The 11,617-nt window shown below is 46.4% G+C and overlaps 1 pseudogene across 1 annotated transcript; it reads right to left on the reverse strand.

Moving 5' to 3' along the window:
- Nucleotides 1-6,284: 6,284 nt before the first annotated feature.
- LOC146797996 (MKI67 FHA domain-interacting nucleolar phosphoprotein-like) lies at nucleotides 6,285-8,275 on the reverse strand (annotated as a pseudogene). The gene is made up of 2 exons (XR_014968581.1): nucleotides 8,152-8,275; nucleotides 6,285-7,933 (listed from the first exon to the last, which is right to left on the reverse strand). The product of XR_014968581.1 is annotated as an MKI67 FHA domain-interacting nucleolar phosphoprotein-like (transcript).
- Nucleotides 8,276-11,617: the final 3,342 nt, after the last annotated feature.

Below are 11,617 nucleotides of genomic sequence, written 5' to 3' on the forward strand. Positions count from 1 at the left end.
TCACTCAACGCTGCACGTGATCGAGCTTCAGGTTTCGCCGCAGGCCCCCTTCGTCCCTGCTCCGTACAGTCACCTGCCGCCAGCACCTCCTCAACGGGCAAGGCGTTGTCACCAGGCCATCACCACTGTTGCGACCCGAAGGAGCCTCCGCCGACCAGACACCACTGCGTCACAGGGCCACCGCGGCCCACAAATCTCTGCTGCAATTTCCACCGCCTATCCTCGCCGTGAAGCCGCTCCAGATGCGGACCCACGGGGTGCCTGACTGCTTGCGCCCGCAGAGTGCCCGTCGTGCAGAGCCACAGCGCTCCCTGCACGGCCTCAGGGACTTCACTTTGCAGCTCCCAGACTCAGTCTACACAGCCCCTGTCGGCACCCGCACCACCCGCGACAGCGGCAGCGCCGCCTCCTCTTTCGGCCTTCCAGGCCTAGACGTGCACAAAGTCAGGGGGGGGTGCACAAAGCCAGGGGGGGGGGCACCGCACTCCCCAGCGCCACTCCTGCTGGACTGATAATCAGGGAGGAGCTCCCATCGTCCTCCCAGCGCCGTACCTGCCACACCGTTTGATTCAGGGACACAGTCGTAAGGGTCGGCGCAACAGGCCGCGGCTCCTCCTGATCCCGGGCTGCATGCACAGCGACGCAGGCCCGCCCCCAGACAACTCGACGGCCGGGGATCAGCGGCCCAGCGCCGCGCACATCTCCGTCAGCCACTCCTCAGCGCCTGCGGGGTCCTCCGGGTCCGGCGTCACAGTTTTGGGAAGCGCGTTCAGCCCAGCGCTCAATTCTGTAATCAAACTGCGTTTACTAGCAGTTAAGGGCAGGATCAATGCAGGATAATTATGCTGCGTGCTGGAGCCCAAGGCTCAAGCTGCCATCTTCGATGGAAGCCAAGCTCCGCCCCCCCACTCATTTTTGTTAGGCACTGGGAGATTAAGTGATTTGCCCAGATGACAGGATGTTGAGCCGCCGGGGCCGTAATCTAGTATGTTAAGGTACAGCGTTGAACCTGAGTACTGCTAAGAGTATTCATCCGGGGCCACGCTCGAGTATGTTTTTTTTTTAAAGACCTTTATTGTTATGTTTCCCAATACACAGCTTTAGCCTACAACCCCTCAGGCCGGCCGCGTAGTTTGTACACATGCACTTTGTCGTATCTAACACAGCCCAGTGCCGTCACCCCGGGGGTACGGCGGCGATAAAAGGTGCCAGCGTCTCACAGGTTAGAGAAGGATAATGCAGGACACATTTTCTCTGTGTTACAGCCATAAACAAGCGGAGAATACCACAATGGCACCCGGGCGCCTAACGATCAACTACCCCCCCCCCCCCCCCAACTCCCCAAAAACCAGTCACCACTCGAACAGCATAAATACCTCCGTACCAGTGGGCGACCACGGCACCCACTTTCTAGCCCCACACGCTCGAGTATGTTTAATGTACAGTAGTGTACCCGAGTACTGCTGAGGGTGTTTATCCAAGGCCGTGCTCGTAACTTTAAAAACATTTCAGTGTGAATAGTAATGAGGCTAAAACATTCATTCATGTCTTAATTGTCATAAATCAACGGCGCTGCAAATGTTTTAAAGAAAATTTGTATGCAACCAATTTGTGGGTCAAGTGCATTGATGTTCGGCCGAGTAGAAAATTCTAGTCACTAGACCTGCAGGTTAAGTAAGATTTTTAAGATTTGTCGAGCCCTGTAAGAATATTGAGGACAAGAATATTATGAAGGTTCGTTTCTATGGGGAAGCAAAGTTTTAGTATGCTTAACTCCACATATATGTGCTTTGGCCATATATATATCTTCAAGGTGCATAGATGTGGAGTTAATAATAGTAAATCTAACTTACCTCATTGCACTTACCTTCTCGATATTTTGGTCCTTGATTTTTTTGACACTATATTCTGTCCACAAGATAGTAGTTTCCTTAATATTCTGTCAGACAACCCCCCAGCGGAAGTCAGATAAAACACCAGAAGCAATTCTGTTTACTCCTAGCTTCCGATATCATAGCCTGAACAACTTCGGGCAACAAACAGACCAAAAACAGAGTCTAGACACAAGTGGATGTTCTACCAGAATAGGAACCTATGGAAAGGACTTTGGAAGGAATGTATAAACTTGCCCCAAAAGCCTAAAAAAGCGAATACAAATCTAAATATCTGCCATCTGTTTCTCAAAGGAATGTAATAAAGAAAGAAAAACGTTCAGGGCCGCTCAATGAAGTTGATGCCAAATTCTGACCCCCATCAAGCCAGTCTCCGCTCCGGACTGGAAGCAATATTTACAAGAAACACATTTTTGAAGCAAAATCCTCCTTTATTAGGATTGAAACAAAGCAAGTCAATAAACAAAATATTTGTAAATCACTCAACTGAATCACTTATAATGGTTAACACCAATGTGTTGAAAGAGAAATATGAGAAGTTTTCTATTTCATTGAGAAGGTGAAAAAGATCAAGCACTTACACTCCGAAACAAGAACAGAAAACAATCCAAAAAATCTAAAGGCAGCTGGTGATCAGTTTAAGAAATCACCAATGATTACGTGATTAACACCATCTCCTGGCCAACACCCTCATCAAACTTCTCTGAGCCCATCCAGTTTTACTCAAAGAGATCACAGGGTCAGTGTCTTCATTATGGTTGCACCTTATCAACTTTTCTTTGGCTCAAGGATCGGTACATGACTGACTAAAAATAGAAAAAGTCACCCCACTCTAATATGGAGTAGATCCTGAAGGCCTAGATAATTTTCACACAATATGCACTTTACCATTTCTTTCCAAAGGCTTAGAAAGCTACCTGTAACAATAGTCTATGAGGCCTCCACATTTTTGAGAAAGGTGAATTATGCTTTCCTATCATTCTGAAGTTCTTTGTGCCTTTTATACAGTGAACCACTAATATCCTGTTACAATGCTCAAATAAATATAAGGCCCACAGGGCACAGGTCTTGATTGGTTTTCTTCAATCCTGAAACATCATATCTAATGCATCAAAATGGCTAACTTTACCTCCAATAAAGCAGAGATACACAAATGGGTCCACAAGTTAATTTCTTTTGCGTACACTATTCAACATCTACATTCAACTTCTCGCCTCCATCCTTAATCAGTCTAACATCATTTACGGCTTCTATGTGGCCAACACACAACTTTATCTAAAAATCACATCTCCCAATGTGATGTTGTGCCTCAAGTTCTCGGTTAGACTCAATCATGGGCGTAAAACAGATAACACATAGGACTTGATTTAGATCTTGGTGGACCAGTTACTCCGTCACAATGACGACAGTCACCCTTCCGCCGAAATATAAACCCCATTATTTCCCATTGGATTTATGTTTCAGTGGACAGGATATCCATCACCTTTGTGATTGAGTAACCCGTCCGCTGAGAACTAAATCAGGCCCCTAGCATCCCTCAAAGCACCCTACACACAGCCACTACAATGGTCACGGGGTCTGAAACATGTGACTATCTATCTCCTGTTCTGGTCTCTTTGAAATGGCTCCCCAAGGAAGCAAGGAATACACTGAACCTGGCATGCATCGCTCGTAGAGCTTAGTACGAAGGTAAACAGAATTACCTAGGTAGAAAAAATTTCAATCTCCCCTGGAACATAAAAGCTGAGGAATTTTGAAACCAGCGGCATAGCCTCCACTGGTGCGGCACATGCAGACGGGTTATGTTCGCACCATATAAAACTCCTCAAATCAAATAAACACTACAGCTGCACTCAGAAACAACAGACACCTTTAGTCCTTGTTTACATATACCTGGAGCCCTCAAATCAACAAGATTATTAATGCCATTATGAAAGGGAGGAATTACTATGGAACAACTGGTGATCTTCTGTGAATATAAATGTATATATTTCCCACCTTTTTTGATCCTTCTATACGGAACTCTTAACAAATTAATTTAATTCCCCACATATTTATCGTAACTCATTTTTTTGTAAAATATGTTTATTGATTAACCTTGTACAATACTTCAGGAGCACTTCAATCAGGAGCTTCCGCTCACATACCAGTACCCTAATACACAATACTCCTTGCACACTCAAGACTTTTCGTGATCTATGGTTTACAGTCAACGTTGTCCTTACACATTGTAACATCCTGTGTTACACCACCCACTAACTGTACCATCTTCTTTTCATAGCAAGATGCAACGTAACAATGCGAATAACAGTGAGTGCACTCGGAAGTTCCATATCTCAATAAGATAAAAGTACATAGAATCCTAAAACCTACCCCATGGGACCTCCCCTCCTCCCTCCTACCCCCCATTATATTTATTGTAACTCATGTAATGTAATTTAAAGATTTACTGTAAATGTAACCTCTGCCACCCTTAGGTCTAGTCCACGCTATATACAACTACTAAGTAAATAAATATTTTTCGAAATCCTCTTATCACTGCCCTGGCTGAAGCACTCATGCAGACTGAATAACTTAAAGATAAGGCCCTGCAGAGGAGGGGAAGGAACTGTGCCGCATAATTTACAAAAAAGTATGTTACCTTCCTCTGCTATTGTGCCATGAGATGCAAGGTAAGAGGGTAAAATGTGTATGCTGAAAGTGCAGTAAAGTTATGTACAGTTCAGAGAATGGGGTGTTATTTCGCTTGTAATGGAGTTCAAAGGAAGGAAAGGATAGGCTTTGTCTCAAAACCTAAAAATTGGTCAGGTGTAAACTATAGTTTCTCTTTCCTCAGCTATTTCTGTCAGAGCATAGTGATGCTATCAAGTGTTGTGTGAACTGTGTTCATGGTGTCAGCCAGAACAACACCCGCAGGACAAACCTGACAAAAGGTCATGGGAAAGACAGTAATTTGGCGCGCACATGTGGGCTGCGGGATCCTATTTCAAACCGAACGGATAGCTGAGCAAGCCTTGGCAAAGACAAGGGAAAGTGTTTGGTAATTGTTGTGTTACTTTGTATGTCATGCCCACACCCCTCTCCTCTGCTGTGTTAGAAAGAAAATCTTATAATGAAGCAACATTTTGGGCTACAGGAATATGGAATCTAGTAATACGGTCTCTTTGCTGAACAGACTTCATTAGCAGAATTAAAATGCAACAAGAAAAAGTGAGTGGAATAAAAACAAATAAGAAGATGGAGTTTGTATTGTAAGTGGGGAACTTAAAAGGCATACACAACAAAATATTGCATAGTAGATACTTTAGCAAAGGGACAGTTGTTGGTTCCATTTTAAAGAAAGCCTTTGTACGCCCATGCCTTTACTCTATGAACAAAAAACTATAAATCCAGCAGTTAACATTACAGCTAAGTAAAACAATTGAATGTGCAAGGGCTATTACCGAATAGCCCATTGTCTTTACAACCGGATAATGCATCCAAAGAAGCACATACTTCTAAACAACAAGCACTGGCAAAGCCAATAGGTCTCGCCTATGCAAGAGCTACTGGCTTTTTCAAAGTTATGTTTAGCCATGTCCTACTGTACAAAATAGCTAAACAAAACATTAAAAAAAAACAGTAGCTCTTGCATGGGGAGAATTGTATTCATTACAGATAAGCTGAGGGTTATAACTAAACTGTGAAAAGGGCATTAGACACAGCTTTCACAAATGCACTTCAGGCTTCCATATATATATATTTATTTATTTATTTATTTATTTATTTATTTTTTCAGTGAAAGTCAGAATTTATTTAGATAGAATATTACACTTTTATGGTGACACATGTTTGAATTCTAGCCACTGAAAAATCAATTCCTGGAAACGCAAGCTTAATTTGTGGGGTGGAATGCATAATATCTAGCACAGATTACTGGTGATGCATTTCCTTTCTCTGTATACAATGTATAAAAAGCACCCATGCGAAACATTATGAAATCATTTCTACCAGATTTACCCAATAGTGGTACTTTCAGAACAGAAGGGACTAGAAGCACTTCTGAAAGACTGTTTTAATGTTGCCATAAACTAAGCATGGTGAAAATTCAAAAAGGGACGAACTCTAGGATAGCATAGCTCATATGGCCCAAGTACTCCAGGGACCACTGGTTCTCAACTGTAGGTTCTCTAGCTATTTCTCAATATTCTGAAAAATCAAGAAGAGAAGGGCACACAAAGTAGACTTCAAGTAGTCCTCCTTTACTGAAGTAAATAAGGCAGTTTTTGGGGTGGAAAGAACTAGATTTCGAAGAATGTGTTGGTAGAAGGGAAGGGATTCTTGAATAGAGAATGATGACACTTATACACTAAGCTCTGAAAAAAGTTAGAATAGTCATCATAACTTGCCCCAAACGAGAGCCACATCAGAATTAACTTGACTCCTAGTTGCTTTGATGAAAAATACATGGTCTTCAGCACACTCCCCACAATTCGGATTGAAAACAAATATTTTCTGGTGGAGTTTTTAAAGAGCAGCATTGCCTAGATACTGCATATCAGTGAAATTTGTTAAAGAAACTATTCTGGACTAATCCAGCAGTTCAGATCTGGCCGAGTTTCCTGTAATATTAAAAGACGGCTGGGATTGAGCTGTTACTCAGCATGCATCTTGATTTTCTTTGGCGTCATTCTTTTTAGTGCCTGTTTTTTAGCACTAGAAAGCAGACGTTGTTCACTGATCTCACTACTGTTAGAAGTCATTTTTGGAGTTTTAGGAGTGAGGTTCTTTTTATGGCTCTTTACAAGGGGAGACTTATTTTTTGTGACATGAAGCGGAAGTTGATTAGGTGTATTGGATGTCTCGAAGGCAGATTTTGCACTAGCTGGTAGGCTGACTATATTTCGTTCATCTTGACCAGTGTTCTTAGGTGTCTTTTTCTGATGTGATTTGGGTGTCTTTAAATTGAGTGATACACCAACAAGACCATCCTCCTGATTTTCGGACGCTATTCTTTTCGGAGTTTGTTTTTTAGCACTCTGTGTACTGACTGGCTCGTTCTGGACAGTCTCTGCATTATCCTTTGTATTTATTCCTTTCAGTGTTTGTTTTTTAGCACTCTTTGCACTGGTGGGAATATTGATCTCTTGATTGGACTCCAATTGCTTTCTTTTAGGGGTTTGTTTTTTAGCACTCTTCTTACTAGTAGACTGATCCCGGATAATTTGTTTATCATTGTTCTCCGTTGAAATCAATTTTTTCGGAGTTTGCTTCTTAACACTCTTTTGGACATTCTCCTCACCTCCTTCATCGTCCAAAGCCACCCTTTTTGGGGTTGAAAGATTGGTAGCAGTTTCTGCCTTGCCATCGTCTTCAGGGCATGTCCTTTTTTGTGCCCGGGGTGTCTGCTTTTTATTTTTCTTTGCACTGTGTGGTACCTTAAGGATAATTTCATCATCGCCATCATCATTTGGCATCCTCATAGACTTCCGACGCTCCAGGACTGAAGGCGTGCAGACAGGTGTGAGGTCCTGGCTGTTCACTGTCAAGTTGAGATCAGCGGTTACGTCCATAGCGATCTTTTTTTGTATTGGAATTTGGGAGGCAAATCCTGGAAAATCATAGTCTATTCCTTTTGCAGCAAGTCTTTTCCGTAGCATCCTTTCTTTTGCTAGCAGCCGTTTGGTCATTTTTTCTTTCTGCTCGACGGTCCGCTTCTTGTTGTACCTGGCCACTGCAGGGTACGATCATGGTTTCTTAAAGGTTCTGCTACAGCCTTTAAAAAGGTTTTCATGGACTTTTTCAGGAGGGATAAATTCGCATTTCAAGTGTCTTTCACAGAAAAGGTAGTTGTTCATGGTTTCGGCAACTATCTTGGCAACTTCGTCACACTCAAATTCCACAAAAGCATATCCTTTACTGCCTCCAGTCTTTTTGCTTCTCGAAAGTCGAATTCTTGTGACATTTCCAAATTGGCTGAAGTAACCTTTGAGTTGTGGCTCAAAAAGTCCCCTGGGAATATGCCCCAAGTAAATGACACCAGGAGTAAGCTTCTCGTTTTTCTTGACTTATACTATACTTCAGAAGCGGTCTCTATGGTCACAGTTCTTCAAAATGCTTTTTGGCTTGCTTCCAGGACTACTCTCAACTCATTCTTGAACGCATGACGTCCACACCTTCCTTACTGCCCTGGACGTATACCCTGCTCCGAGAGCTCATGATCCTAGATCTCTGCAGTCCCCGTCCTTCAGCGCTGCATCTTATGCTTCCGTGTTCTCACCTCACTCCGCTGCTTCACACCCCGCACGCGCTGCTGGAATTCCTTCTGGCGCCCCGGTTCCAGCGACAACAGCGGACCCCCCCGGCACAACTTTTTCCACTTCTCCCATCTTTACAGGAGCAGTGTGCACACATCAAGAACACCACGCAGCGGCCCGGAACCGGAAAAGGCCAGGCTTCCATATATGATAATGAAATAATAATGTACAATTCTCCAATATTATTTATGTGTGTTTTTTTTATTTAGTGCAACTCCGACCATAAAGATATGAAGGAATTTAATTGTATTCTTGGACACTCCCCCTCTTTGTGGGTCAAATATAAGAAAACACGGAGCATGACACAAACATACTAGCGCCTATTTTCCACCATAAAAGACTTTAGCTGGAACCATACAGTCAAATCCCGTCTGCCTGCACACAGACTGAAGTTGGGGGCACAGCAACATTTGTTTGAGACAAATATCGAGATGTACTGTAATATGCGCTCGGTGAACCACATCCAAAAGGCACATGTGTTTCCTCAATGAAGAAATAAGCTGTACCCATAAATGAAAATATTTTGCTCCTCATTTACGAGGTTTTGGCGCAGGAATCATGCTGCGCTGCCCTGCATCAAAAGAAAAGGGCTGGAATGTGCCATATCTATGAGATACTGCGCATTCCTGTCCTTTTTCCCTGTGCTGGTGCACAATGGGCAGCCTTGCGCCAACGCAGGCACCCTTGCTCCATGGTGCAAGGGTGCTGATTGATTTTGTGCAGGAAGGGACACCTTCCTCCACAAAAACAATTACGAGAGGTGTTTTCCACTTTCTATATGTGTGCACAATGCAGCCCACCTAAAAAGAGGAAAAAAACGAGGAGAAATAAAAACATTTCTCCTTGTTTTGCCTCCCTAACGCCACCCCTGGTGTGGCGTTAGAATCTGACGCATTCTCAGGTTTATGATTCCTCGTGAATCTGGGAATGCTTCAGATTTCATTGGTGTTACGTGGGAACACCCACAGCAACACCTATGGAACGCCCCTGGTATGCAGTGTTCAGTGTGAAAGGTGCACATATTTTCAAGGCCATGAAAATGGGTGGCTGTGTGAATATGTCGTGGTACATTGTGCCACTGGAGTGTCAAAAAAGTGACGCTCCCATGGTGCAAGAGTGCCTCTAGGGTCCTTGTAAATGAGGCCCTCTGTCAGCTTCTTGTTTTGTTCACGTACAAAGGGATGTCATTTGCTCACAGCACTATCTCGGTTTCCCCTTAAAATATATTAAGCAAAAGGATATCTTCAATAAGGAATCGAAGAACGACGCCCTTAGTCCACACTGTTCACATCTGAGTCTCGAAAAAATGTACCAACAAAGCCTCATCCATTATTATCTGTTATTTACCGGGCTTATTAATTGCGAAAAAGTGGAATAACGTGCTATAGAAAAATACATAATTATTATCCAGAAAACACATTAACTTGAACTTACCAGAACCTATTACCTCCAGAAAACACAGTATCCAGAGCTAAACATTCACATCCAGGCTGCCTGCATAAATAAACTGTAATCTTAGGCACACAGCCTCTGGGAACAGCACGCCACTAGGCTAATAGAGGGGCGCTACGTGGTCTTCGCATGTAACAATTAAAATACATGAACTAGGGTACACATCAGTGAGGTACCAGATGGGAGAGAATCCACAAGCATGCACAGGTAGTAATTTAACAATTTTGGATCTTGTGTAGCATACATCCCCCATAGAGACAATAGCATGAGCAATAGTTTGAAATCCAGGCTGCCTACACACTTATTGTAATCTTATACATAGAGCTTCTGTTACGGGTAAGTATGGAGTAAAACCGGTTTGGTGACAGAAACCTAGCACTGAAATGGAAGCCCTGTGAATACATTAGCTGGATAATACATATGTTAAAACACCACAACAGCTTCTTGCTGCTGCATCCATGTACAAAGGTCTTCGCCGTGAATGGTTCTTTTTTTACTGCACTGGCTGGGCCTCCCCCAAGCAATAATATACAAAACTAGAAAAAGTGTGCCTCCTGAAGAGGTAGTGCTTGTCAGCCTTATCATTTGAGCCCAATATGGAAGAGCTGCTGCTAGGTTTGCTAACAGGCTGCCGCCTCAATGAGCCTTCTGAAAATGGGGTAAGCAAGAATGCGGGAGGGGGTGCGAGGTGGGTGGGGGGCCAGAAAGAACGTAGTAGAGGGAGGCAAGCAACTATCCCCTTTGCTGCGGTGCGAATTCCACTGCGGGGGGGGCTAGGGGGTGGGCGTGGCGCTGCAGTGCTCATGGTAGGGTCCCAACTTCTGAACCCTAGCCAGGCCGGGAGAGCCTCCCCAGGCCCGGTGAACCCCCGTCCCCAGCGCCCGGACCCTCCGATGGCTTGCAGGACGGGGGGCTCACGCACCCCGGGGCCCACCGGACGGAGCGCAAGCCCCGGTCCCAGCTTCTGACCCCAACCAAACAAGCGAGAGCCAGCCCGGGCCCCGGTTGACCCCTGTCCCCAGTGCCTGGACCCTCCGATGGCTTGCAGGACAGGGGGCTCACGCACCCCGGGGCCTGCCGGATGGAGCTCAAGCCCTGGGCCCGGTCCCAGCTTCTGAACCCTAGTCAGGCCGGGGAGAGCCTCCCCGGGCCCCGGTGGACCCCCGTCCCTAGTGCCCAGACCCTCGGCTGGCTTGCAGGACGGAGGGCTCACAAAAGCCCGGGCCCGCCAGACGGAGCTCAAGCCCCGGGCCCGGTCCCAGCTTCCGAACCCTAGCCAGGCCAGGGAGATCCTCCCCGGGCCCCGGTGGACCCCCGTCCCCAGCGCCCGGACTCTCCGATGGCTTGCAGGATGGGGGGCGCCGGACAGAGCTCAAGCCTTGTGTCCGGTCCCAGCTTCCGAACCCTAGCCAGGCCGGTGAGAGCCTCCCTGGGCCCCGGTGGACCCCCGTCCCAAGCGCCCGGACCATTGGCTGGCTTGCAGGACGGGGGGGCTCCCGCACCCCGGGGCCCACCAGACGGAACTCAAGACCCGGGCCCTGTCCCAGCTTCCGAACCCTAGAAATGCCGGGGAGAGCCTCCCCAGGCCCTGATGGACCCCCATCCCCAGCGCTGGGACCCTTGGCTGGCTGCCACACCCGTGGCCTGCTGGACGGAGCTCGAGACCCGGGCCCTGTCCCAGCTTCCGAACCCTAGCCAGGCCGGGGAGAGCCTCCCCGGGCCCTGATGGACCCCCAGTAACCAGCGCCCGGACACTACGATAGTTTGCAGGACGGGGGTCTCACGCACCCCGGGGCCCGCCGGACAAAGCTCAAGCCCTCGGCCCGGTCCCAGCTTCCGGACCCTTGCCAGGCCGGGGAGAGCGACCCCGGACCCTCGGCTGGAATCAAGGACATCTGGTCACGCAGCCAGTCGACCAGATAACCCGGGACGACACAGCGCCCAGATGGCCTGGTAGGGTGCCCTAACCAGTCGCCC

This window comes from Triturus cristatus, chromosome 9 (assembly GCF_964204655.1).
Source record: "Triturus cristatus chromosome 9, aTriCri1.1, whole genome shotgun sequence".
NCBI lineage: Eukaryota > Metazoa > Chordata > Amphibia > Caudata > Salamandridae > Triturus > Triturus cristatus.